The sequence below is a fragment of the Cyprinus carpio genome, chromosome A11 (genome assembly GCF_018340385.1).
Source record: "Cyprinus carpio isolate SPL01 chromosome A11, ASM1834038v1, whole genome shotgun sequence".
Lineage (NCBI taxonomy): Eukaryota > Metazoa > Chordata > Actinopteri > Cypriniformes > Cyprinidae > Cyprinus > Cyprinus carpio.
This window is the reverse complement of record NC_056582.1, coordinates 2,133,025-2,156,968: the sequence shown is the minus strand read 5'-3', so window position 1 is coordinate 2,156,968 and position 23,944 is coordinate 2,133,025. Positions and strand designations below refer to the sequence as shown.

General features: G+C 38.3%; 1 protein-coding gene and 1 long non-coding RNA gene across 2 annotated transcripts in view; one reads left to right on the top strand and one right to left on the bottom strand.

Annotated features, from left to right (window-relative positions):
- The window catches only part of LOC109081043 (synapsin-2-like), a 211,337-nt gene that overhangs the window by 139,179 nt on the left and 48,214 nt on the right, over positions 1-23,944 (bottom strand). The gene's annotated exons all lie outside the window — the stretch shown is intronic.
- LOC109058519 lies at positions 19,045-20,423 on the top strand. The gene is made up of 3 exons (XR_002012460.2): positions 19,045-19,105; positions 19,488-19,607; positions 20,074-20,423. It is a non-coding gene; the product is annotated as an uncharacterized LOC109058519 (long non-coding RNA).

The following is a 23,944-nucleotide window of genomic DNA, read 5'->3' as shown; positions in this document are numbered from 1 at the left end:
TGCCTTCAGCTGAGCTTCCTTCCATGGGGTGCAAGGAACACCTTGCTGCTGCGCAGAAGTCAGATCCTACACTTGCAAAATGCATTCGTTTTGCGGTAGATCATTGCAATCTTTTAACAGCAAGGGTAGGTTACTTTTGGGATGATGGAGTCTTAATGCGCAAATGGGAACCAAGATCGTCAGAACATAACGACTGGTTGGCTGTATATCAGGTTGTTGTGCCTGCCAGTTACCGTTCTCAAGTTTTGAAATTGGCATACGAAAATGTTCTTGTGGGGCACCTCAGTGTCAACAAAACATTTCAGTGCATTACAAAGCATTTTATTGGCCTGGAGTAAAATCCACTGTGTCTAATTTTTGTTGCTACTGTGATGTCTGCCAGCGTGCAGGCAAACCAAATCAAACTGTCCCAAAAGCTCTCCTTGATCCAATTCCTGTTATTGATGAGCCATTTGAAAAGTTGTTGATTGATTATGTAGGACATCTTTCAAAGTCAAAGCAAAAACTTAGTGACAGACTATGTTGTAAATACTCCCGATCTTCGTTGTAAAAAGATAGTGTGTCATGTTAACTTGTTAAAGCGTTATGTTGCACGTAATTCTTTCGAGATCTCTCTTCCCTCACCAACACTGAAACCCAGTGTTACAGTTGCTCCCGTTTGCAGTCCTGATGTTGAGGAATTGTTAGTTGAACCTCATTCACCTGATATTTGTTTGAATAATTCAGCTATTCTGAGTAGTTTGGACTCTTGTTTATCTTATTTACCTGAAGACCAGTGTAAGGATGTTGAAATGTTGTTACAGAAACATCCTACAATGTTTGCTGATGTGCCTGGTAGAACCAGTATGTTGTTTCATGACATCGATGTAGGCAATTCTATTCTTATCAAGCAACATCCATACAGAATGAATCCTACAAAGCGAGCAATCATGAGATCAGAGGTAGATTATCTGCTCACAAATGGACTGGCTGTATCCAGCCAAAGTCCCTGGAGTTCTCCATGCCTTCTGGTCCCAAAGTCTGACAACACTTTTCACTTTTGTACAGATTATAGAAAAGTAAACAGTATGACAAAACCTGACTCCTTTCCCTTACAACGGATGGAAGACTGCATGGACAGACTTGGTGCATCAAAGTTTGTTAAAAGGCTATTGGCAGGTTCCACTAACAGCATGCACGTGTGAGATCTCTGCATTTGTAACACCTGATGACTTCTTACAGTATAACTGTATGGCTTTTGGGATGCGAAACACACCTGCCACGTTTCAACGACTTATGCAAAAAGTTTTGCTAGGCCTGCCCAATTGTGAGGCTTACTTAAATGACATTCTAGTCTATTCAGATGAGTGGGAAGATCACATCTGCAGTTTGGAGAAACTGTTTACAAGGTTAATTGAGGCTCAGTTAACCCTCAATTTGGCCAAGTTGCTAAAGGTGTTGTAACTTACCTTGATAAAAAGGTTGGTCAGGGTTATGTCAAGCCTACTGAAGCAAAAGGATAGAGGATTTTGTAAGAGTGTGATGCTGCCAAACACCTTATCTGTTATAGTCCTGTTTTATCAGCTCCTAACTTTTCTTTGCCTTTCAAGTTGACGCAAGTGATGTAGGAGCTGGTGCAAGGAATTGAGCATCCTGTCTGTTATTTTTCCAATAAATTTTTAAAGTCTCAACAAAACTATAGTACCATCGAGAAGGAAGTTCTGGCATTGGTGATGGCCCTTAGGCATTTTGAAGTGTATGTTGGAGGTAGTTGTACCCCTCTTGTTGTTTACACTGACCATAACCCTCTTGTCTTCCTTTCTCGCATGTGCAATGGGAACCAGAGTTTGATGCGTTAGTCACTCTATCTGCAAGAATACAACTTGGCTCAGAGAATGTGGTGGCAGATTCGCTCTCCAGAGCCTGTGATGGGGACTAAAGTGTACTGTACATGTGAAGTATTAACTGTTTATAAGCCATGGGTTATAAACTTGGTGATTGGGGCGTTACGTCCTGTGACGTAATTTGTACTGTTTTGGGGTCAGTCAAGAGTTTTTGTGTTTTCTCAGTTTTCTTTTCTCTCCTGTGCTGCTGTTCTAATAGCAGCTGATTACTGGCACCTGATACTCGTTTCCTGATGACCAACTAACTCCTCATTCATTGGCTCCTCCAGAGAGGAAACCAGCTATAAAAGCCATCAAGAAAGCACAGTTGAGAGAGAGAAGAAAGGAGAAGGTTTGAGCCATCTCTTTCTTGCCATATGGAACGTCTCTGCAGCCTCAACACCAAGTGTTGGTAGTTGTTTTTGGTATTTGCTAACTGATGCTTAATGTCAAATCTATGCTAGAGTTGTAGTTAGAGTACTGTTGCTGTGCTCCCACCTAGACTGGTAACTCTCAATATTGCTGTCTTTTGATAGCTCTTTATTTAACATTGGTTAAATTGACATATAATTTGTAGGGAGGAGGGTGCCCTTTTTTTCTTTTATTAACTCCTTTCTCCTGTTTTGGTTAAGCTAGGTAGTTAAGGAAGTGTTATTGTCTTTCTGTTGTTTGTTTTCATATTTTTCCCTGTATTAGGCAAGTTTAGAATTTAAAGTTGGGTAAGTTTTGTTTTGTTTTTGCTTTGTCTTGTATTGTTGTTTTTTTGTTTTTTTTATTTTTTTTATGTTATGTTTTTATTGTAGTTTTTAGTGGTTGGCAGTGTTCACGTTTCAGTTAACATGATGGCGCTCAAACTCAAGACACATGGCAGCAACAAACAGGAAGGGTCTTGTTGGTTGCTGTGTATCTTGAGTTTGAGTTCAGTCATGTTAATTCTTTAGTCTTTTTTTTCTTAAAATATATTTTATACACCATTTTCATTTCTATAATGCATGAATATATCCTCTATCGTATTCTACAAAAACAGAGTGCCTTATCACTATTTTATTTTTTTTGATTTACTGAGTCCGCTAGTAGCTTATAGCCCGTTAGCATCGCCAGCGTGGTTGCCACTAATCCCACGTGCATTGCTAATACTCCATTCACACACATTACCATTGCTTTACTCGCTGTTACTTGCTTTAATGGTGGATGTATGTCTACCTTTGAGTGCAGGTGAGGACACGTTCAAGCTGCATTTGGTGCAGCTCGAGCTGGACGATGTGAAGCAGATTTGTGGCCTGGAGGAGAGGCAGGCCCAGCTGAGAGAGCGAAGAGCCGTGCAGGAAACCTCCCAGACTGACGCTCACAAGTCCGGGTTCAGTATACAGCGTGCTGCTAATAGTCCCACCACCTCTACTCCGTGTGTTTCTCTGCACCGGCCGGGTGCACCCAGGACACAATCTGCCCAGATGTCCTTCACGTTGGTGCCGGGACACCACAGACCCTGGGTACACCCACAGCAGAGGACGCAAGCCAGGCCCCGGGCGATGACCTCTCCCCATCCGGTCTTTGAGATCTCCACCCAGAACCGCTTCCACGAGATGGACCGCGATCGTCAGACTCCATCGTCCGACACGTCTGTGCTATGTTAGCCGAAGTAAAAGTGCACACTCACTGTTTCCCTGGTGCTCAGTGTCTCAACGTTTCTTCAGATACCCATGATCCTGAAGGCCAACGAGAGCCCCAGAGCGGTCGTGCTTCACGCTGGGGTTAATGACACAATGCTGTGGCAGACGGAGACACTGAAGAGGGACTTCAGGAGCCTGATCAATAAGGTGTGCAGCACAACGCCTTGGAAGAAAACTGTGAAGTGTTTTAGAATTGCTTTACAACTATAGGACAGGAAGACGGCTAAAAAACTTATGCACTGCATCTAAACCAACAACATGGTTTATATTAGATCCTGTACCCCCACTAAGTTACTGAGTTTGTTTACTTGTAGCAGAAGAACTGCTCAATATTAAACTCATCGTTATCTTTGGGTCACGTCCCAAAAACCATACAAGCGGGTGGTTATTAGCCTCTTAGAAACCAAACTAGATCCTAGTGAACTGGAAAATTACAGACCCATTTCAAATCTTCCATTTTGTCTAAGATTAGTTAGGAAGTTGTCTGCCTCAATTGTGCTCCTTCCTGCCAAAAAAATGATTGCTATGAAAAATTTCCAGCGGGTTTCAGGCCCCACCATAGCACAGAAACTGCACTTGTTAAAATTACAAGTGACTTTCTTTTCGTGTCAGACCAAGGCTGCTTTTATCCTTTACCTTAGTCCTGCGTTCGACACCCTAGAGCACGACCAACTCCTAGATGATTACACAAAACTATACAGTTATTTAAGGGCAGGCTTTAAGATGGTATAGATCCTACCTGTCCGATTGCGGCCACTTTATTTAAATGGGGAGTCATCTCATTTCTCACCAGTAAAATATGGAGTGCCACAAGGATCTGTCCTTGGTCCTCTGCTATTTTCAATATACATGATGCTGCTTGGTAATATTAGGGTTTCCACTTAGTGTGGATGATACTCAACTATATATCTCAACGAGACCAGATGAAACTTCTAAATTATCTAAGCTAACAGTGTTAATGTAAAAGGATGACCAGTAATTTTCTCCTATTAAATTCAGATAAGACAGAGCAGAGAATAGAGCAGAGAAAAACAGCATTCTTCCATCATAGAAACCATTGCCAAGCTATGAAACATGTTACCTTTTTCTGATGCAAAAAAGCTAGTTCATGCATTCATGCACTCTAGACTGGACTATTGTAATGCAACTGCTAGGTGGTTGTCCTGATCTTCAATAAACTACAGGGTAGTCCTAAATGCAGCTGCTAGAGTCCTTACGAAGGGTCAAGAGAAATATGATCCGATTACTCAAGTCTTTGCACTGGCTACTCTATATTAAGTTCCAGTATCGGTTACAAAAATATTACTTAAAGCCCATTAATGGTTTAGCTCCAGTGTACCTAAAACTAGTCCTTTACCATGCTACAATCCATCACGCTCCCTAAGGTCACAAAATGCTGGACATTTCGGTCGTACCTAGGATAGCAAAGCTCCACTAAAATGAGGTAGAGCTTTTTTCAAATTTGGATTCCCAACCTTGCAATTAGCCTTCTGATAATGTTTGGGGTTCAGACACCACACACTGTTTAGCAATCCAGATTAAAAACACATTCTCTTTGGGTGAAGTTCATTCAAATCGAAATCTCATAATTTTGGACTACAGTTATATATGATCAAATGCACATTCTTTAGGCTTGGGTTTTAAATGAACTAATTTTACTTGTCTGGAACAGCATGCTACTCTAATTCTGTCCTCTATTTGTTTCTCTGGTTTGCCACTAGGGATTAATCCCGTTTGGTAACTGGATTTACACAATCTCCAGTCTGGATCCTCAGAACACCTGAAAGAAGGGATGTTTAACCCTTCAGAGGATCCTTCAGATGATACTTAGCCTGAAAAACCGGCCGAACTACCAAATTTTTGCTAAAAGTATTGATTGGCATCATAAAAAAAATTGAAAAGTGATGTGAACATACAGCCAGTATGGTGACCCATACTTAGAATTTGTGCTCTGCATTTAAACCCATCCAAAGTGCACACCCCCAGAGCAGTGGGCAGCCATTTATGCTACGGCACACGGGAAGCAGTTTGGGGGTTTGGTGCCTTGCTCAGCAGCACCTCAGTCCAATTGTATTGCCGGCCCCAAGATTCGCGAACCCCACAACCTTAGGGTAGGAGTCAAAGACTCTAACCATTGGCCAAAGACTTTCCCATTTCCCCAATGGTGCATATTACTTGCAGCGGCCTTTCTGTATTTGGTTGTGGTGTGAGCTTATTTGCTGCACATGTATGGAGATAGAATTGTTTGCTTGGTTTCCAAATACATTATGATCTACAAGATAAACAAAATTTTAACCTATTTATTGACAAATAAATAGAATGAGGGATCCACAAAAAATCTTAAAGTTTCACAAACCTTAATTAAATTGATTGATAAATATAAAACGAGATTTGCAAATACAAAAAAAACATATTCACCGCGTATATATTTATGTCACAACCACAACTTTGCCTGGCAGTTTATTTTTGTATCGCATTCCTGTGCATTTGTAGATAGTTTGCAAGCATTTGTGACAATACGTGGACTCCACCCACCGTACTACTCCAGCCAATCAACAACGAGCTACAACGGCTACTGATGGAGATGTTTTCTAAATTTGCTGTGCTTTTTCTATTTGCATGCCGTTTTCCTAAAGTTGCGGCGGCGCGTTGATGCTCTCTCGGCCACCGTAGTACGTGAGGTGTGGTCATGAGCATTGTTTGCAATTATATTCCGTTTTTTTTTTTTTTTTTTTTTTTTTGTACTTTTAAAACCCCCCGCGATTTGGGCGCACCTGGCAACTCTGTTGGTGAGGTCAGATGGCGGGAGATATAAGAGCTATATAAGAGGCTACTTTTAGAGCTTTCTAGAGAGAGAACGAAAACTCTTTTTGGTCCACACCGTTAGTAATCTACCTGGTCAACACGTATGAGGATGAGTGTCCCGCTGTCTGTTGCTGTGACTCTAGGGGCTGCTGTTCGTAACTGTCTGCGGGACTGAACGAGCATGTAGGCCGAGGGCTGGACTTGTCTTCAAAGACACCCTCAAACGGGTGTTCTGTGAGTCTGATATTGGTAAGTCAAACACATGCATCTCTAATTAAACCGGAACAGCTATAGATGCCGTATACAAATCTGTAGGTTGCATGCTTCTGTGAAATAAGAACCTCCACATTAGACTTTTTAAACGCGGTTTATAGGTCCAGTGCGGGCGTTGCTACTGTCATTTGTTTTTTTTGTATATTTTTTTTTTTAAACGGTAGTATCTCATTGCGTTTCTCTTCCCGTACGTAATGTAGGTAGTTATGTGGGTACTGTCGCTAAAATGTTGGAACACTTGTGCATGCACTTTTTTTTTTTTTGTCATCCCGTCGCCTTCTGTTGCACCTCTTTAAGAAGCGCAAAATGCTGTGTAAAATTCGCAGCCTTTACGCCGGTTTCCACACTGGATTGAGCAAGTAGAGCGCACATTGCTTCCACACTGGCAGCGTTTGTCGCGCGCACCGCTGAACCGGTGTGTGCTTGCAACTACAGACTAGTATTGTTCATATCGGTTACGTTCTCTCGACACCTGTCTCTAATGTGATTTTGATTACATAACACATGCATATAAAACATGCTATATAGTGCAGTTTGATCATGAAGTAATTATCACGTGAAGATGCCATATACTAATTTTAATCAATTCAAACGAGCCAAAAGCTCCTGACAATGAGGTGTCTTGGTGCATATTAAGGTTTTTTTTTTTTTTTCCTTTTCTTACAGCCAATGTCATGGTGGTTGGGAAACATGGAACCGCTCACTTAATTCACTTCATAGTGAAGTTTCTTTTTCGTGTTTACTCCTGTCTGCACTGTGGCTTTAATTGATTCAGTGGTAGGGCCTGCACAATTAATCGAATTTCTAATTGTCGTATTACAATTATGGGATCGCCCACAGTTTGTAAACCGTTCAAAGTGGCAATTAACTCGTTCACTAGTGCACTTATGTTATTGGCGGTTTTTTTCTTTCTACATGTTTATCTTAAGAGTGTTTCCCACTGTTTTAATCTTAGCACAATCCGATGTATTGACATTTGCAGGCTCTAATACAACAGAAAAACAACCAAGTTTTTTCAGTAAGAGCTCTCAGCTTGTTTATTTTCCATAAACCGTGGCATGTGTTGCAGTTTCATCAAACCAGGGTGATAAAACATTATTCAATGTAAATTGTGATAATCGTAATTAATAATCGAAATTACAATTTCAAGGGAATAATCGCTTTTTTTGTCATAATCGTGCAGTGAATACTCAATGCAGTGATCATCAAGTCTAATGATCCTGAAAACATTGATTAGCAAACTCGGGTGTGTTTGGTTAGGGTTAGAGCTAAACTCTGCAGGAAAGTGGATCTCGCGAGCCAGATTTGAGGATCACTGTTCTAACCTGTTAACTTGACTTAATTCTGTCAGCTATTTTTAATTTAAGTGTTTGTCAGTCCCGTGTTAAATGTCCTTAGTTTTCATTTTGTCAACCTTATCCCATTTAGTTTGTCAGTCTACTTTTTTTTTTTTTTGTATACAGACATAATAACAACAAAACTTTGTGCACTTATAAAATTAAAGATAACAAACAAGGAGTGCTGTCTGCAGCCTTTGTCTGGCGCTGATCTTCAGTTACAAACGCTTCATTAAATGAACTGTAACTCAGTGAATACTCAACACAGAGACATGAGAGAGATATCTATAGAAAGCCTGACATGTCTACTTTTAAACTAAACAAGTGCTGCTGAAAAAACAAATATTCTGTGATAAAGTAATCCATATGAAAAACAACGCTGATGTCCGTTTTTCACGCCTCCCTTCATTATCTTCTAATGCGACCACGCCCTCCTCAGCCGAACGCGCTTTTGAGATTCAAATGTTTCACTGAAGCGCGGCTTTGAATACCCACACAACAGAAGACAACGCAGCGAGATTGTTCTTCAAGTTTTTTTTATTTTTACTGTTTGCTTCAAGATGAGAGGAATAAGACATAATTCACCCCAAAAAGATGTGTGATGTGGTTGAGGATTTGAGATTTTGATTTCCTCAGAAAAAGAATGAAGCACTTTATTCAGCAGAGATCATAAACATGAGTAAGTCTCTTTTTATTTATTTATATACTTGTACTAGTTTTCACATAACGTGTAAACATTTTACTAGTTAGACTTTTTCCAAAGACTTTTTCCAAACTATAATTCCTGACTAAAATGTATAATCAAGTGAAATATTATGAAGTTTCAATAACAATATACACTACTATACCATTCAAAAGCTTGATGTAAATAATATAAATGTACCAATAAATGTAACTGTAAATAAATGTAACAAACATTGCTGTTCTTTCAATTTATCCCCCTAAAAACCTGAAAAAAAAATATTCTCAGCTCTTTCAACATTAATACATAATAATAATAATAATAATGATAATAATAACAATAAATGTTTTTTTTTTGTAGAAAATAAGATTGTTAAAAGGATTTCTGAAGGATTGTGTGACTGGAGTAATGATGCAAAAAATTCAGTTTGAAAGTCAGCTTTGATTGTTCCTAATAAACTGTTTAACTGCACTCACAAGTGAATATTAAATTATGTTGTGGGATAATTAAATATATTCTAAATAAACTACAAAACATAAAATTATATACATTTATTTTGTCCTCACATTCTTTCTTGTAACTCATCCCTCTCAGTGACACAGCTGACTGAATGGCTCATTATGCAGCTCATTATGCAGGCCTTTGTCTTCAGGTGTGAATTCATGATAGTTGACGCCACTCAAGATATGACTTTTACCAACAAAAAGTGTCTTAGAAAAATTTAAATCAATATATTGTTTTCTGTAAGTGAGTAAACAAGATGATTTTCACATTTAGAAAAAAAAAAAATTTAGGCTACAAGCTCCAGTTCTCAAAAATTCCTGGGAACCAATTTTCTGTATGTGTTTTATTGCCTTATTCAAGTGATTTTTTAACATTTTTTAGTTTTTCACTAACCACGCGATAACATTTTTTTTCCTCAAAAACACAATCATGTACATACATGCTGCTCACATATTATTATAGCCTTAGTTTGTGCTGATTACAGTGAGATTAGACTTTAGCCATTTAGATATTTATAAGAAACTGAAAAAAAGCACAAAATGTCAGGGCATGACAAAAACTTCTCCAGGCCCCAAAAATACCCTAATGGTGTATAATGGTTAAACTGGTCACTTTATTTTTGCTCAATTTGTCACTTTAGAAATTTACTTTTGCATTTTGGTGTATTTGGGTAGTTTGAACATTGAGGTGGTCTTTTGGTGTTTTACATGGTGTATTTTACCACCCCGATTTATTATAGGCTTTTATTATACAAATTATTACCAAGACTTGTGCTACATCTGGTTACATTATGGAAACTGCTAAAAACAAACCAATGAAAATGCGTAAGAGCAGTGAAATTCCAATGGGCAATGGCCCATTTCTCTTAGTAAACCAACAGCAGTATTTATTCCGCAACCACAACCGCAAATAATAGGCTATAGTCCAGGTCACTCCCTGCATTCTCGCCAGCTCGGGTTAGCTGGATTTGATTGATTTGTTATGAAGCCGTGGATCATTTGGTTCTTCGCAGCTTCATCCCGGAGTTGCTGTCATAGCAACAGGTACGTAGCTTAAACCTGCTAGGGAGCAGGCTTATTTCATGTAAACAGGGTTAGATTGCATCTTTTTAAGCAGAATTGATACTTGATCTGCTACCACAGCTACTTTATTACTAGAGTATCATCCTGATCCAGGGACCATAATTTAGAATTTAAAAATGTATTTAAAGAGGCTAATATAATGTTGTACTATAGTCTTTAATACTATAGACAGAGACGGTTTTACTAACCGAAAGATTTATACGTCGTAAAAATTACTTCATAATCCGTGACGGGTTGTGCGTGGAGTGTGCGACAGCACAGGGCCTCGACTCCTGGCCGGCATTTTATGTCGCTTTTTACTGTTTTTTCCACCCAAGTTTGTCCTTTGAAAAGACTCAAAATGGCCCATAGCTGACATAGACATAAGAATCAGTAAAGCTGTTTGTTAGGATGACAGTTTTAAAAGTTAAACTTTAGGCTGATCTAGAACCCTGCATTTCACCCCGACTTTTTTTTACGCCTCTTGGGCCGGGCTTCGGGCCAATTTCCCCGCCATAGTTCAGAGGCGGGCCGGGCCTCAGGCTTCTCATTTTTTATATTTTAGACATCCATCAATTAGTGTTTCCGCGCTGGTGGAAACAACAGAGACCGGTATAAGTCACTGTCAGCGGCTCGCGGTGTTTATTGTCCCGCAGCAGCAGCGCAGCTGAACAGTTCTGCATTCAAATACACGAAATAGGCTCAAGCTTGCCGCAAAGCATCGGCAAACGTGATTACCATAAATGTGACGGGGGAAATAGGAAGGAGATATTGGAATTATTTACTAATAAATAGTGTTTTCTGAGTCTGTCAAGGATGAAGTTGCTGATCCTGACTCGCCATCTCTTCGTTAGACGCACCTTTAGAGAGAAGTGCATCTTTAGGTTGTGTTTTTTTTTTTTTTTTCTTTAAGTAATTTTGTGATATCAGCTAAATTGGGCCACTTTTTGGTAAATCGTTTGGGACAATAATACAATACCATATATGCCTATTCCATGTGTATTTATGATTAATAATGACTGTTTTTGATAATTTTGTGTTGAAATTATGTAATAAAATAGAATTATTTAGGCCCTACAGTTCTTGAAACATCAGTTGTGCCAACTGTTTTTGCATGAGCAGTTTCAGGTAAAATGGGCCAGCTGTTTCAGGTACAATGGGCCAGTCAAACTGCAAAGGGAATTAGTAATTTATCATCAATTTTAATTTTAAAACACAACTGCTTATACAGCCACATAACATTTAAACTGCATTAAACAAACATATTCATATGTGCCATTAAAAAAAAAATATCTTTTTTGGGTGTATTCAAATGTGCAATTAAAAAAGCCCATTTTGGAACAACATAGATCAGTGAACTGATGTCAGTGGTGTGTGTGTGTGTGTGTGTGTGTGTGTGTGTGTGTGTAAACAATACATTTAGAAGGAAATGTGCAAATTACAAAAATTCACATTCAAAAATTGATAACTGATTTGTGTGTGTGATGTAAACATTTTTTCAAACACAGTCTTTTGCAAATGAAACAATCGTCATCAAAGATACCATTCTCTTCACCACAGCTCTCATGAAACTAGGCAGAACATGGATCACATTTTACCCATTCCTCAGTAGCCTTAGGGTCATTTGGTTTTTTACTTTTCTTCTCTGTTTTTTTTTTTTTTTTTTTTTTTTTTTATTTTGTTTTATCTCTTCTTTTTTTTCTTTTTTCTTCTTTCTTTTGTCCTTGCTCCTCCTCTCTTTTCTATCTTTCTGTCTCCTCTCATTTCCTCTGCATTCCTTTCTCCTCAACCTGTTCTCTCTCACTTCCTGTCTCCTCTGCTTGTCTCCTCTCTCATCCTTCCTCCTCTCTCACTTTCTCTCTCTCTTCCTTCTCCCTCTCTCCTCTCTCTCCTCTCCTCTCGCCTCTTCTTCGCTTGCCATACTCACTGTAAATTAATTATCTACTACCATTATTACTTTTGGGGGGGTCATGGTGAGTGTGTGTGTGTATGTGTGACACAGATGATGGCCCCATTTTTAGCTGAGGGAACCATGTGGCCCATTTTACCCTCAGTGGGTTAAGGCAAATTGGGCGCCAAGAAAAAAACATCACTTTTCAAAAAATATGTTCCTATACCAAACTAACAACATTATTTCTGATGGATGCCATCAAGACAGATATTATGCATAGTTTTTTTTATGTGCATGTTTTTTTTTTTTTTTATAGATTTATCATCCTTATAATAGTTTAGTTAGATTTGCTATGCCAGGCTACTTACCATGCAGCTTTCTGGTGCAGTCTTGATGATAATTATTGCCCCACCCACCATAGCAACCATAAACCAATCAAATCACCTGTTACTTGTCAAGCACAGTTAAGACAACAGTTTGAAATCCTTTGTAGTCATTGGTTCTAAATTCCAGTGAGGCTGGGACTCCCTGAAACCTTAAATGGCCCATTTACCCTGATGGCCCATTTTACCTGATATCACCTACTCTATATATATTTATCATGTCTGTGAGGCATGCATTCGCTTTTTAGTTTCGTTCATTTTGTGAAGCGCTTCCTGGCAGAAAGCACATGTTTTACTTTTCTTTACTTAAAAGCACAACGTTTTGTAGACCCTTTACAGCTACTTAATGATGCATTACTCTTACCGCTTATGTGCAAAAATGACGGGCGTATCCACTGAAAGAAGTGAAAAAGTCATCTGCCTGTTCTGGCAAAGCTCCGCTTTAGCTTGCACTCCTCGCACAAACTGTTGGATATAGCGCACATTTATCTAGGTTAAATGTTTAAATTTTGTATGCTTGAACTGTTTTATCTATAGATTTTATTTTTAGGCAAATCGTGATCATTTGAGAGAATGCTAAATTGTTCAAACATAGGCTATGATCAGCTTACTGTCTGCCGCTTAGCTGCTTGTTCGCTTTTAAAAAAACTTAAAAAAAAAAAAAAAAACAACTTATATTTTTAACGAATAAAAATGCTTCAAATGTTTTTCTAAATTAGCTTAAAAAACGAAATAGAATCACTTTGCCAGTACATACAAAACTGAACCATTTTAATAGCTGAAACAGTAGCTATAGGCTAAGCTGTTTTGTGAGAAGGGGGAAAAATAGCTACCCTTCATGTGGAAATCGACTGTAAAATTCAGCCAGCAGTGACTCAGTCCAACACATTTTTATTCATTCGGTTTATTAAAATGTGTATATATCACTTCCATTACTCCCACTACTTGCTCAAGCTGGAAAATAATGAAAGAGAGGTCCCTCTCATGTAGCCTATGGACAAGTTAAGAATCATGACGAATCATGCTCATGGAGTATGGGGCTTAAATGTCATAGAAATTAATTTAGCCCAAAACGTAGGCTACTTCCACTAAAATAACAAGGGAATACAAATAAAATGAGAAAATAAAATTTTATTTTTTATATATTCATAGCTCAGACAAAATCATGATTGGCTCTCCTCTGGGGAGCAAGTCCCCATGCCCCACCTAACTCCGGGCCATGACCCACACACACACAAAATTGTGTAGAGGCCTCGCGACTTCCACCCCCTCATGGCCCTGTTCATAATTGTATTAGAGTCTTACACATTATGTAGAGTCGTGCATTAATTTGAGCGGTGACAGCTATTATGGGAGTGGCTTGATGGAGCGCAGGAGATGCAGATATCACGATCTTGACCCTTAAACTTCAATTAATGCTGTCACGTAACAAATCTGTTCAAATATAAAATTTAAATTTGAAATATGAATTGCTAATTACTACGTTGAAATAAAAAGTAAAGCCTGTACAAATATTAGCAGTCGTGAATATAAATTGAGAATCATGTAAAATGTAAATTTTAAAATAAAAAAGTGCACATTTCATTTATCTAATATAAAAATATGTAGTTTTGTTCTCTTGGCTGTTTCTTTATAAAAGTCCAGAAATGTGTCAAGTTTTGTCAGGTGTCGTATCGATACATAACCCCTTTTAAACCAATCCATGAATGCGCAATTATCTCAAATAATTCAGTCCATCCATGCTCAACAGCAGGTGCTTTCGAAGAACCGAATTAGCCAGATCCTGATTAGCGCGATGATATCATTTTGGATGTGACATTTCATCTCGGATGTAACGGGCAACGTACGAAGAACGGGCCCCTGATCTCATGACCGAACACAGACCGGCTACTAAATTCCAGCTTGCTTGCTGTTTTCAGATCGTCGGTGGCAGCGCTTTCGCAATGAGGAGCGAGAGCGTGCGCATGGTTGCCAGATTGCTTAAAATAAGCGAAACACCGGGCAAAAAAAAAGTATCCTTGTAACAGCTAAGCTCTGATTCGGGGATTTGAGCTTTTTGGTATCTGGCAACTGCACTCATGAAAGCTCGTTGTATATGGGAAGCCAATCACACCGAAAGTGGGACAAACAAGGCGATGTAACGGAGTTCAAGCAGCGCTGACCTGTCAAATGGAACGAGCTGCGCGACCGACTCAACAGCGCGGCGCGAAAGATAGGCTACTTTAATTTCATGCGTTTTTCCGTGCACATAACAATGTGCGTGAGTGTTTTATTATTGCGGTTCTATTGATTGTCTTTTTTGTTTTTATTAGTTTTTCCGTGCACATATAGTAACATGACAGATGATAAACGCTGCTTTATCAGACATTACACGCAAGATTAAATGAAAATGACATCCAATTTTCTGAAGACGGTCGGTTTCCTTCAGAAATACGGTGACATAAAAACGCCGCACTCGATGTATGTGAAACACTGTGGTCTCATAATTGAAGTGTAAATTCTGCAGATTACGTTGTCCAGTATTGTACTGTCAGTAATTTATTATAAGAACTTTTCATAGTTCTAACATTTAGAGACACAATTATTCAGGCGCTTGTGTAAGAACTTGCAAAAACTTGACTCTACAGCAGGGATACTCAAATCTGGCCCACAAAACCATTTTCCTGCAGAGTTTAGCTGTAACCCTAATCAAACACACCTGAGCATGCTAATTAGTGTCTTCAGGATCATTAGAAAATCACAGGTAGGTGAGTTTGATCAGGGTTGGAGCTAAACACTGCAGTGCATTGGCCCTCCAGGGTAATATTTGAGGAACCCTGCTCTACAGCAAGCAATATCTTGTTGTCTTGTCTGATGCACTCAACCAAGCGTTCTGACCATGACCTCACCCCTCCCCACCCCCAACCGTTCGAGTTTCCGTAGGGGAATTATTTTAATGAGATTTTAATGGGCCACTTTGTGACACAAACCCCGAAAACAACTTATAGTCCAAATGAACTGTTCATAGTTCTTGAAAAGGGATTTTTCTAAACGAAATATCTCTCTTTGGAGTGGACTTTGAGATTTGTAACATTGTAACATAGCCTACACACTACAGTACACAGACAAATTCAAAAAGTGAAAGCATATGACCCCTTTAAGATTTCAGTAATATTACAGTTACCATCCATAACAGTTCATCGCTTGGTTATTTGATGCCACAGCCCCTACAATCCAATAATTCCTGGATTTATCTTCATAATTTTCATGATTCGCACAGTTGCATGAAGTCACCAGTGCATCAGGAAAGGTCCTAATCAAACACACCTGAACAAGCTAATCAATGTCTGAAGGGTTAATAGGAAGCTACAGGCAGGTGAGTTTTAATTAGGTTGGAGCTGAACTTGCAGGGAGTTCACCCCCCTGGCTTGGAATATGGAAAGCTTACCTTCAGGGGATGGAAATACAAGCCATTACACTGTCAGGAGAAAAGCTGATCTGAACACAGATGTGGAAGCTGTGGCATTACTTTACTCTGGTATTACATGGCTTGTCCACCCACATCCCTCTGGATCTGGATATGTTACTATAATTTCAAAATCTTTTGATCCTTGTGGATTTCTTTTGAGTTCATGAAATCTAATCCTATATGGGTAATGGAGAAGTTGTAGCTACAAATAGCTTCAAGCTACACGTGACCATTAATGCCAACAAAATGCTTTACTATCAATAACTTTAGTTTAATAACTTACGATAATAACTATTAAACTGTAGGTAGGGTGTATTTTTTTTTTTTTTCTCCTTTCTCCAGTAAATCAAGTTTCCTTGTGTAGTGCCAAATTATTTAAAGTTATAGTTCACCCAAAAAAATGAAAAAATTGTCTTTAATCACCCACATGTCATTTTTAAATCGCTTACTTCCAGGGGAGCAATACGCCAAGGCATTACGCAGCTGGCGCGGTATCTGTGTCTTCCAATGGCTCCAGTGTTGTTTGCTTCCCCTTACATTCAAGTAATACCTCTGGGTTTAATCTGAAAAAACTTTAAGCATTTTGTCAGAAACAAAACATGTTCATATTGCTTTCTCTCTTATTTAATGTAATCCAGAACATTTAGCAAAAATTTAACACCGTCACACCTGACCTCTTTTTTACCACTCAGTGATTCGAGCTTAAGGTCATTGGAAATGTGGCCAGCACTCTCCCCAACTCTGGATCGCATACAACATCAAAGTTATCACGTGTGAGAAAATGCACCGACATCACCTCTCAAATTCCCTAAAATTCGCCATTGCTATTGGTTATTATTGGCTATTATTATTGACATTATTATTATTGTGTATATATACATAGATAATATAAAATAATAAATTTATAAATTTATAATTTATTTTTAATCACAGACCGTACAAGCATTCAATCAAAAAAGGATATTAGGGTCATTCTCAACAAAATATGTGGTGCTCATCGGAAAAACGGCGCGTATTTCTGTCAGGTAAAAATCATTACTATCTGAAAGCAGAGGTGTGTGTGTGGTGTGTTTTTTATTTTTCCTGGCACACCTCCTTACAAAACCAGTCCCAATGTATCTGTTTGGATTTCATACAAAGCCTCAGTATGTACTATGAGTCTCGCAATGACTAATTTATTATAAGAACTTTTCATAGTTCTAACATTTAGAGACCACAATTATTCAGGCGCTTGTGTAAGAACTTGCAAAAACTTGACTCTACAGCAGGGATACTCAAATCTGGCCCACAAAACCATTTTCCTGCAGAGTTTAGCTGTAACCCTAATCAAAACAACACCTGAGCATTGCTAATTAGTGTCTTCAGGATCATTAGAAAATCACAGGTAGGTGAGTTTGTCAGGGTTGGAGCTAAAAACACTGCAGTGCATTGGCCCTCCAGGGTAATATTTGGAGGAACCCTGCTCTACAGCCAAGCACTATGTTGTTGTCTTGTCTGATGCAACTCAACCAAGCGGTTCTGACCATGACCTCACCCCTCCCCACCCCCAACCAGTTCCGAGGGTTTCCGTAGGGGGGGAAAAATTATTTTTAATGAGATTTTAATGGGCCACTTGGTGACACAAAACCCGAAAACAACTTATAGTCCAAATGAACTGTTCAGAGTTCTTGAAAAGGGATTTTCTAAACGAAAATATCTCTCTTTGGAGTGGACCCCCCACCTTTGTTTGGAGTGGACTTTGAGATTTGTAACATTGTAACATAGCCTACACACTACAGTACACAGACAAATTCAAAAAGTGAAAGCATATGACCCCTTTAAGATTTCAGTAATATTACAGTTACCATCCATAAACAGTTCATCGCTTGGGTATTTGATGCCACAGCCCCTACAATCCAATAATTCCTGGATTTATCTTCATAATTTTCATGATTCGCACAGTTGCACGAAGTCACCAGTGCATCAGGAAAGGCCCTAATCAAACACACCTGAACAAGCTAATCAATGTCTGAAGGGTTAATAGGAAGCTACAGGCAGGTGAGTTTTAATTAGGGTTGGAGCTGAACTCTGCAGGGAGTTCGCCACCCCTGGCTTGGAATATGGAAAAGCTTACCTTCAGGGGATGGAAATATTGCCATTACACTTGTCAGGAGAAAAGCTGATCTGAACACAGATGTGGAAGCTGTGGCATTACTTTACTCTGGTATTACATGGCTTGTCCACCCACATCCCTCTGATCTGATATGTTACTATAATTAAAATCTTTTGATCCTGTGATTTCTTTTGAGTTCATGAAATCTAATCCTATATGGGTAATGGAGAAGTTGTAGCTACAAATAGCTTCAAGCTACACGTGACCATTAATACAACAAATTTTGCTTTACTATCAATAACTTTAGTTTAATAACTTACGATAATAACTATTAAACTGTAGGTAGGGTGGGTTTTTTTTTTTCTCCTTTCTCCAGTAACGAAGTTTCCTTGTGTAGTGCCAAATTATTTAAAGTTATAGTTCACCCAAAAATGAAAATTGTCTTTTAATCACCCACATGTCATTTTAAATCGGTTTACCTGTGGAGCACACACAGACATGCACAGTGCGCGTGTATCTGTGTCTTCCAATGGGCTCCAGTGTTGTTTGCTTCCCCACATTCATTCAAGTAACACCTCTTGGGTTTAATCTGAAAACTTTACATTTTGTCAGAAACAAACATGTTCATATTTCTTATTTAATGTAATCCAGGAACATTTAGTAAAATTTAACACTGTCACATCTGACTCTTTTACCAATTAGTGATTCGAGCGAAGGTCATTGGAAATGTGGCCAGCACTCTCCCCAACTTGATTGCATACAATATCAAAGTTATCACGGTGAGAAAATGTACCTGACATCAATTTCAAATTCTAAAATTGCCTTATTATTATTATTATTATCAAAGTTATCACGGTGATTATATATATCTATATATATATATATATATATATATATATATAATAATATATAAATATATAAATATATAAAATATATATATAATGTTTTTTAGTGTTTTGTATTTTAGTTTTTTTTATTTTATTTAGTTTTATATTATTGAATAGTTAATAATTTAACTATTAATTATGTTATTTTTGTTTTTTGCTCAACTAAAATATGTGGTGCTCATCTGGAAAACGGCGAGTATCTTCTGTCAGGTAAAATCATTTACTATCTGAAAGCAGAGGTGTGTGTGGTGTTTTTATGTTTATTTTTTCCCTCTCTATAACAATTTACAAAACCAGTCCTAATGTATCTGTTTGGATTTTACAAGTCTTATAGTGTATTCCAGTCAGATCAACTAATCCTAATGTTCCATTTTAATAGCTCAAATCATTTTAAGAACTTGATAACACCTTTCATAAGTGAGCAGTAATTGTCCTCAGTGATATTATCCAGGACATCAAACCTACAAACACTAATGAATCTCAAAAGAACATGAGGGTTCAGTAAGTGAGGACATTTCTAGGTACAAAGAAGTTGCATATACAGTAAAACTTTAACTGTAAAAAATTGATTTTTTTTTTTCTTTCACCTAAGGAAATATTGTGGATGGAGTGATGATTTTTGGTTTATGTGGACCTTGTGTGGCGTTGGGACCAACTCTCCTCCGTTCAAAAGGGGAACCTCAGCATGTATCAGAGAGGCTGTGTCTGTGAGGTAATAATCAAAATCATACGTTTACAATAATTGACTATAGTCTGAATTATGCTGAGTTCAATGCTGTCGAAATCCAGTGGTCTTAATTTTTGGCCAACTAAATTTTCTGCAGTTGATTTAACACATACACTCACCCTGGGCTCAGATCATTTTCAGAAAGGTTTGTAAAATATTTCTGTTTAATGCATCAACGAATTTGACAAGGACATCCCAGATGCCATAGAGGAAGTTCTCAACATCTCTTGTGACTAAACTTGCTTGGTAAAGAAGAACCCAAGCATGCAGACCTAAAAGACAAACGAGCTTCAAGTCTCCAGATCTTCCTAAACCGTGTTGCATTGGCATACTTAGCTTTGTAATTAATACTTGGAGGCCTTGCATTAGCCACCAACTGTTATTAATGATATTGATTTGTTGTTTTTTGTAGTGAAACAGTTGTCGTTCTCTCAAACCGTGATCTCTACAGATTACATCCTGTACTGGAGCATCCTGTTTGACCAAGAAGCTTCAAAGAAAGTGTCTGATAGGAGTCAAAAAATCACTCAGTCTTGATTATGAAGACGCTCTTCAGGCTGTTTGCCTGCCACGCAGCGACGGCTCCTGCAAATGGCAAAAATGAATTAAAACTACAAAAGCTCCTAAAAATGATGCCCTGAAGACCAAGTGCATCCACCAGTTTGGACATTTATTCTTCAGAATGCTTGGAACATTCTTAAATGAATTTAAACTTTACTGGAGCTTTGCGATGCACTCAGCAAATACATACAAAACGGTGTTTTCATGGAGATATGCCATTAACCATTAAACTGTTTTTCATGTAAAAGCATCTGTGTATTTAATGGGAGATGTAAGCATGTGTATAAATATGGATGTTCTTTGTGCCAATGCTTTATATCCAGTGCATTCACCTGGCATTGTTTTCACTTTACTATTTTGATTTGCACTAAACGGCAATGTTTAAGGTTCCTTTCCACAGAACCAAAGCCAGATCAACTTTAATTTAAGCTTGTATTTCACTTAGTTTGTATGGCACGTGTGCTGGTCATAATTAGAATATCATCAAAAAGTGTTTATTTAACTTTTTTGTTTGTGAATGTGGATATTTTATAGTGCTCCAGTTAGCTTATTATTTCTTTTAATTTTGGTGATTATAAAATGACTACTAAGGAAAATCCCAAATTCAGTATCTCAGAAAATTAGAATATTGTGAAAAGGTTCAATATTGAAGACACCTGGTGCCACATTCTAATCAGCTAAATAACTCAAAAACACCTGCAAAGGCCTTTAAATGGTCTCTCAGTCTAGTTCTGTAGGCTACACAATCATGGGGAAGACTGCTGAATGACAGTTGTCCAAAAGATGACAATTGACACCTTGCACAAGGAAGGGCAAGGGACACAAAAGGTCATTGCAAAAGAGGCTGGCTGTTCACAGAGCTCTGTGTCCAAGCACATATATAGAGAGCCGAAGGGAAAGGAACAGATGTGATAGAAAAAAAGTGTACAAGCACTAGGGATAACCGCACCCTGGAGAGGATTGTGAAACAAAACCCATTCAAAAATGTGGGGGAGATTCACAAAGAGTGGACTGCAGCTGGAGCCAGTCTCACAACAATTCGTACATAATTTACGAGGTGGCCTATATCGCTAATTACGACCACCACTCGTACGTACAAATTCATACGATTTTTGCCAAATCGTATGTATTTTACGAGTTGCACATTCGTTGAATGTACATTGTACGAATACCTAACCAAACCCCGCCCTAAACCTACCCGTCACTGGGGTCTAGGCAAAATGTATGAAATCGTACGAGTGAGGTCGTACAAAATCGTATCGTACGAATTAGCCACCGCGCTCGTAAAATACGTACGGATTTGTTGTTGGGTTGGGGTTGAGTTGGATTGTTGCTGGGTTGTTCAAAGTTTTTTTTTCTGATGAAAGTAAATTTTGTTTTTTTTTTGGAGAGGGGTATCAGAGTATTGTGGGGGGAGAGGGGAGGGGCACAATCCACGTTGCTTGAGGTCCAGTGTAAAGTTTCCACAGTCAGTGATGGTTTTGGGGTGCCATGTCATCTGCTGGTATTGGTCCCACTGTGTTTTCTGAGGTCCAAGGTCAAACGCAGCCGTATATACCAGGAAGTTTTAGAGCACTTCATGCTTCCTGCTGCTGACCAACTTTATGGAGATGCAGATTTCATTTTCCAACAGGACTTGGTACCTGCACACAGTGCCAGAGCTACCAGTACCTGGTTTAAGGACCATGGTATCCCTGTTCTTAATTGGCAGCAAAACTCGCCTGAACTTAACCCCATAGAAAATCTATTGGGTATTGTGAAGAGAAAGATGCGATATGCCAGACCCAAGAATGCAGAAGAACTGAAGGCCACTGTCAGAGCAACCTGGGCTCTCATAACACCTGAGCAGTGCCACAGACTGATCAACTCCATGCCACGCCGCATTGCTGCAGTAATTCAGGCAAAAGGAGCCCAACTAAGTATTGAGTGCTGTACATGCTCATACTTTTCATGTTCATACTTTTCAGTTGGCCGAGATTTCTAAAAATCCTTACTTTGTATTGGTCTTAAGTAATATTTAAATTTTCAGAGATACTGAATTTGGGATTTTCCTTAGTAGTCAGTTATAATCATCAAAATTAAAAGAAATAAACATTTGAAATATAACAGTCTGTGTGTAATGAATGAATATAATATACAAGTTTCACTTTTTGAATGGAATAGGGAAATAAATCAACTTTTTGATGATATTCTAATTATATGACCAGCACCTGTATATCATGAAATGGGGAAAAACCTTAAATTGTACTTTGCATATAATAACCAAAATATCACAATAGTAGCTTTTTTTTTCTGGAAAAAAAAATCTGTTTAAATTTTCATTTAGCAGAAGTTTCATCCAAAGTGACTCAAAAATAACAAGCATCACAGCAGAACCAAACCTTTATGAAAAGTAGTATACAGTTTAGAGTCCTTATGTTAGTAATACACTTAAGAATATGCTTAAGTGCAACCTTAATATAATATTTTTGGTATGTTAACTGCAATGTATTATAGATTAAAGTTCAGCTTATTACATTTGCTATAAACTTAGAGTTTATTTATTCTTTTTTTTTTTTTTTTTGGACCCACGTCTTGCAACTAGGATTTATCCTTATATGTACTTTCATAATTACTTCTATTTTTATTGAAAATAAAGTGTACTGCCAAATGTACTGATAAGCATTCATGGAAAGCAAAAATATAATTTGAAGGGGTCCTATTATGCTCTTTTACAAGGTCTTGATTTTGTTTTGGGGGTGTACTAGAACAGGCTCTTATACCAGGTTGTTCAAAAAACATTATTTTTCACATATTTTATGTTACTACAACACGTCTCTCCCCAGTCTGGTATGAATGGCTCGAATAGTTCCTGTATCAAATTAAGGCCCGCCTTCTGAAATACGAAATGTGCTGTGATTGGTTAGCTGGGCCAGTGTGTGTTGTGATTGGTTAGCTGGGCCAGTGTGTGATGTGAGTGGTTAGCTGGGCCAGTGTATGTTGTGATTGGCAGCACTCTATGCCTGGTCGGGAAATGTCATGTCCCTTACCATAGCCACCTGCTGCAAGCTTCAGTGTAAATATTGAGTCAAAATCAAATTAATTTGAGCACGATTTAAACCCGGATGATTGTAACCACTCTAAGCTCATCTGCCTTGGGAAAGCTAGTGTGTCTCCGACATCGTGATAACACTCGATGACTTCTCTAGTGCAGCTCAACCAGGTCTCGTCCCAGTTGTCTGTATTTGTGATATCACAAATCCCAGAAAATATGCGCCGTAGTCCAAACGAGTTGTTCATTGTAGTTTTTAAAAGTGATTTCTGTTAAATAAAATATCTGCTTTTGAAGTGGACTTTGAGCTTTGTAACTTTGTAGATCTTTTTTATGCTCAAACAGCAACATTACAGACTAACTAAAGTTGAAAAAGTGAAAAAGCATAATAGCACCCCTTTAAGGTCACTGGGTTCATCAGATTGAAGAAAGTTTTGTGGTAATGTGACCAAAAATATTTAAGACTAAATTTCAATTAAAGACATTTTAAGACTGTTTAAGGACCCACAGCCACTCTGAAGATACACAAAGTATTTAAACACAATACCGAAAAACCACAATTCACAAGCGTGTATTGAACCATGGATGTTGTACCGAACGGTTCAATATTTATCAAGAATTGTGGCATCTCTAGTCTATATCGTCGTAATGCATGGTGAGGAGGAGAGTTTGAGTGGCCAAAGACTCTCCAAGGATCACAGCTGGAGAATTAGTGGAGTCTCAAGTCTAC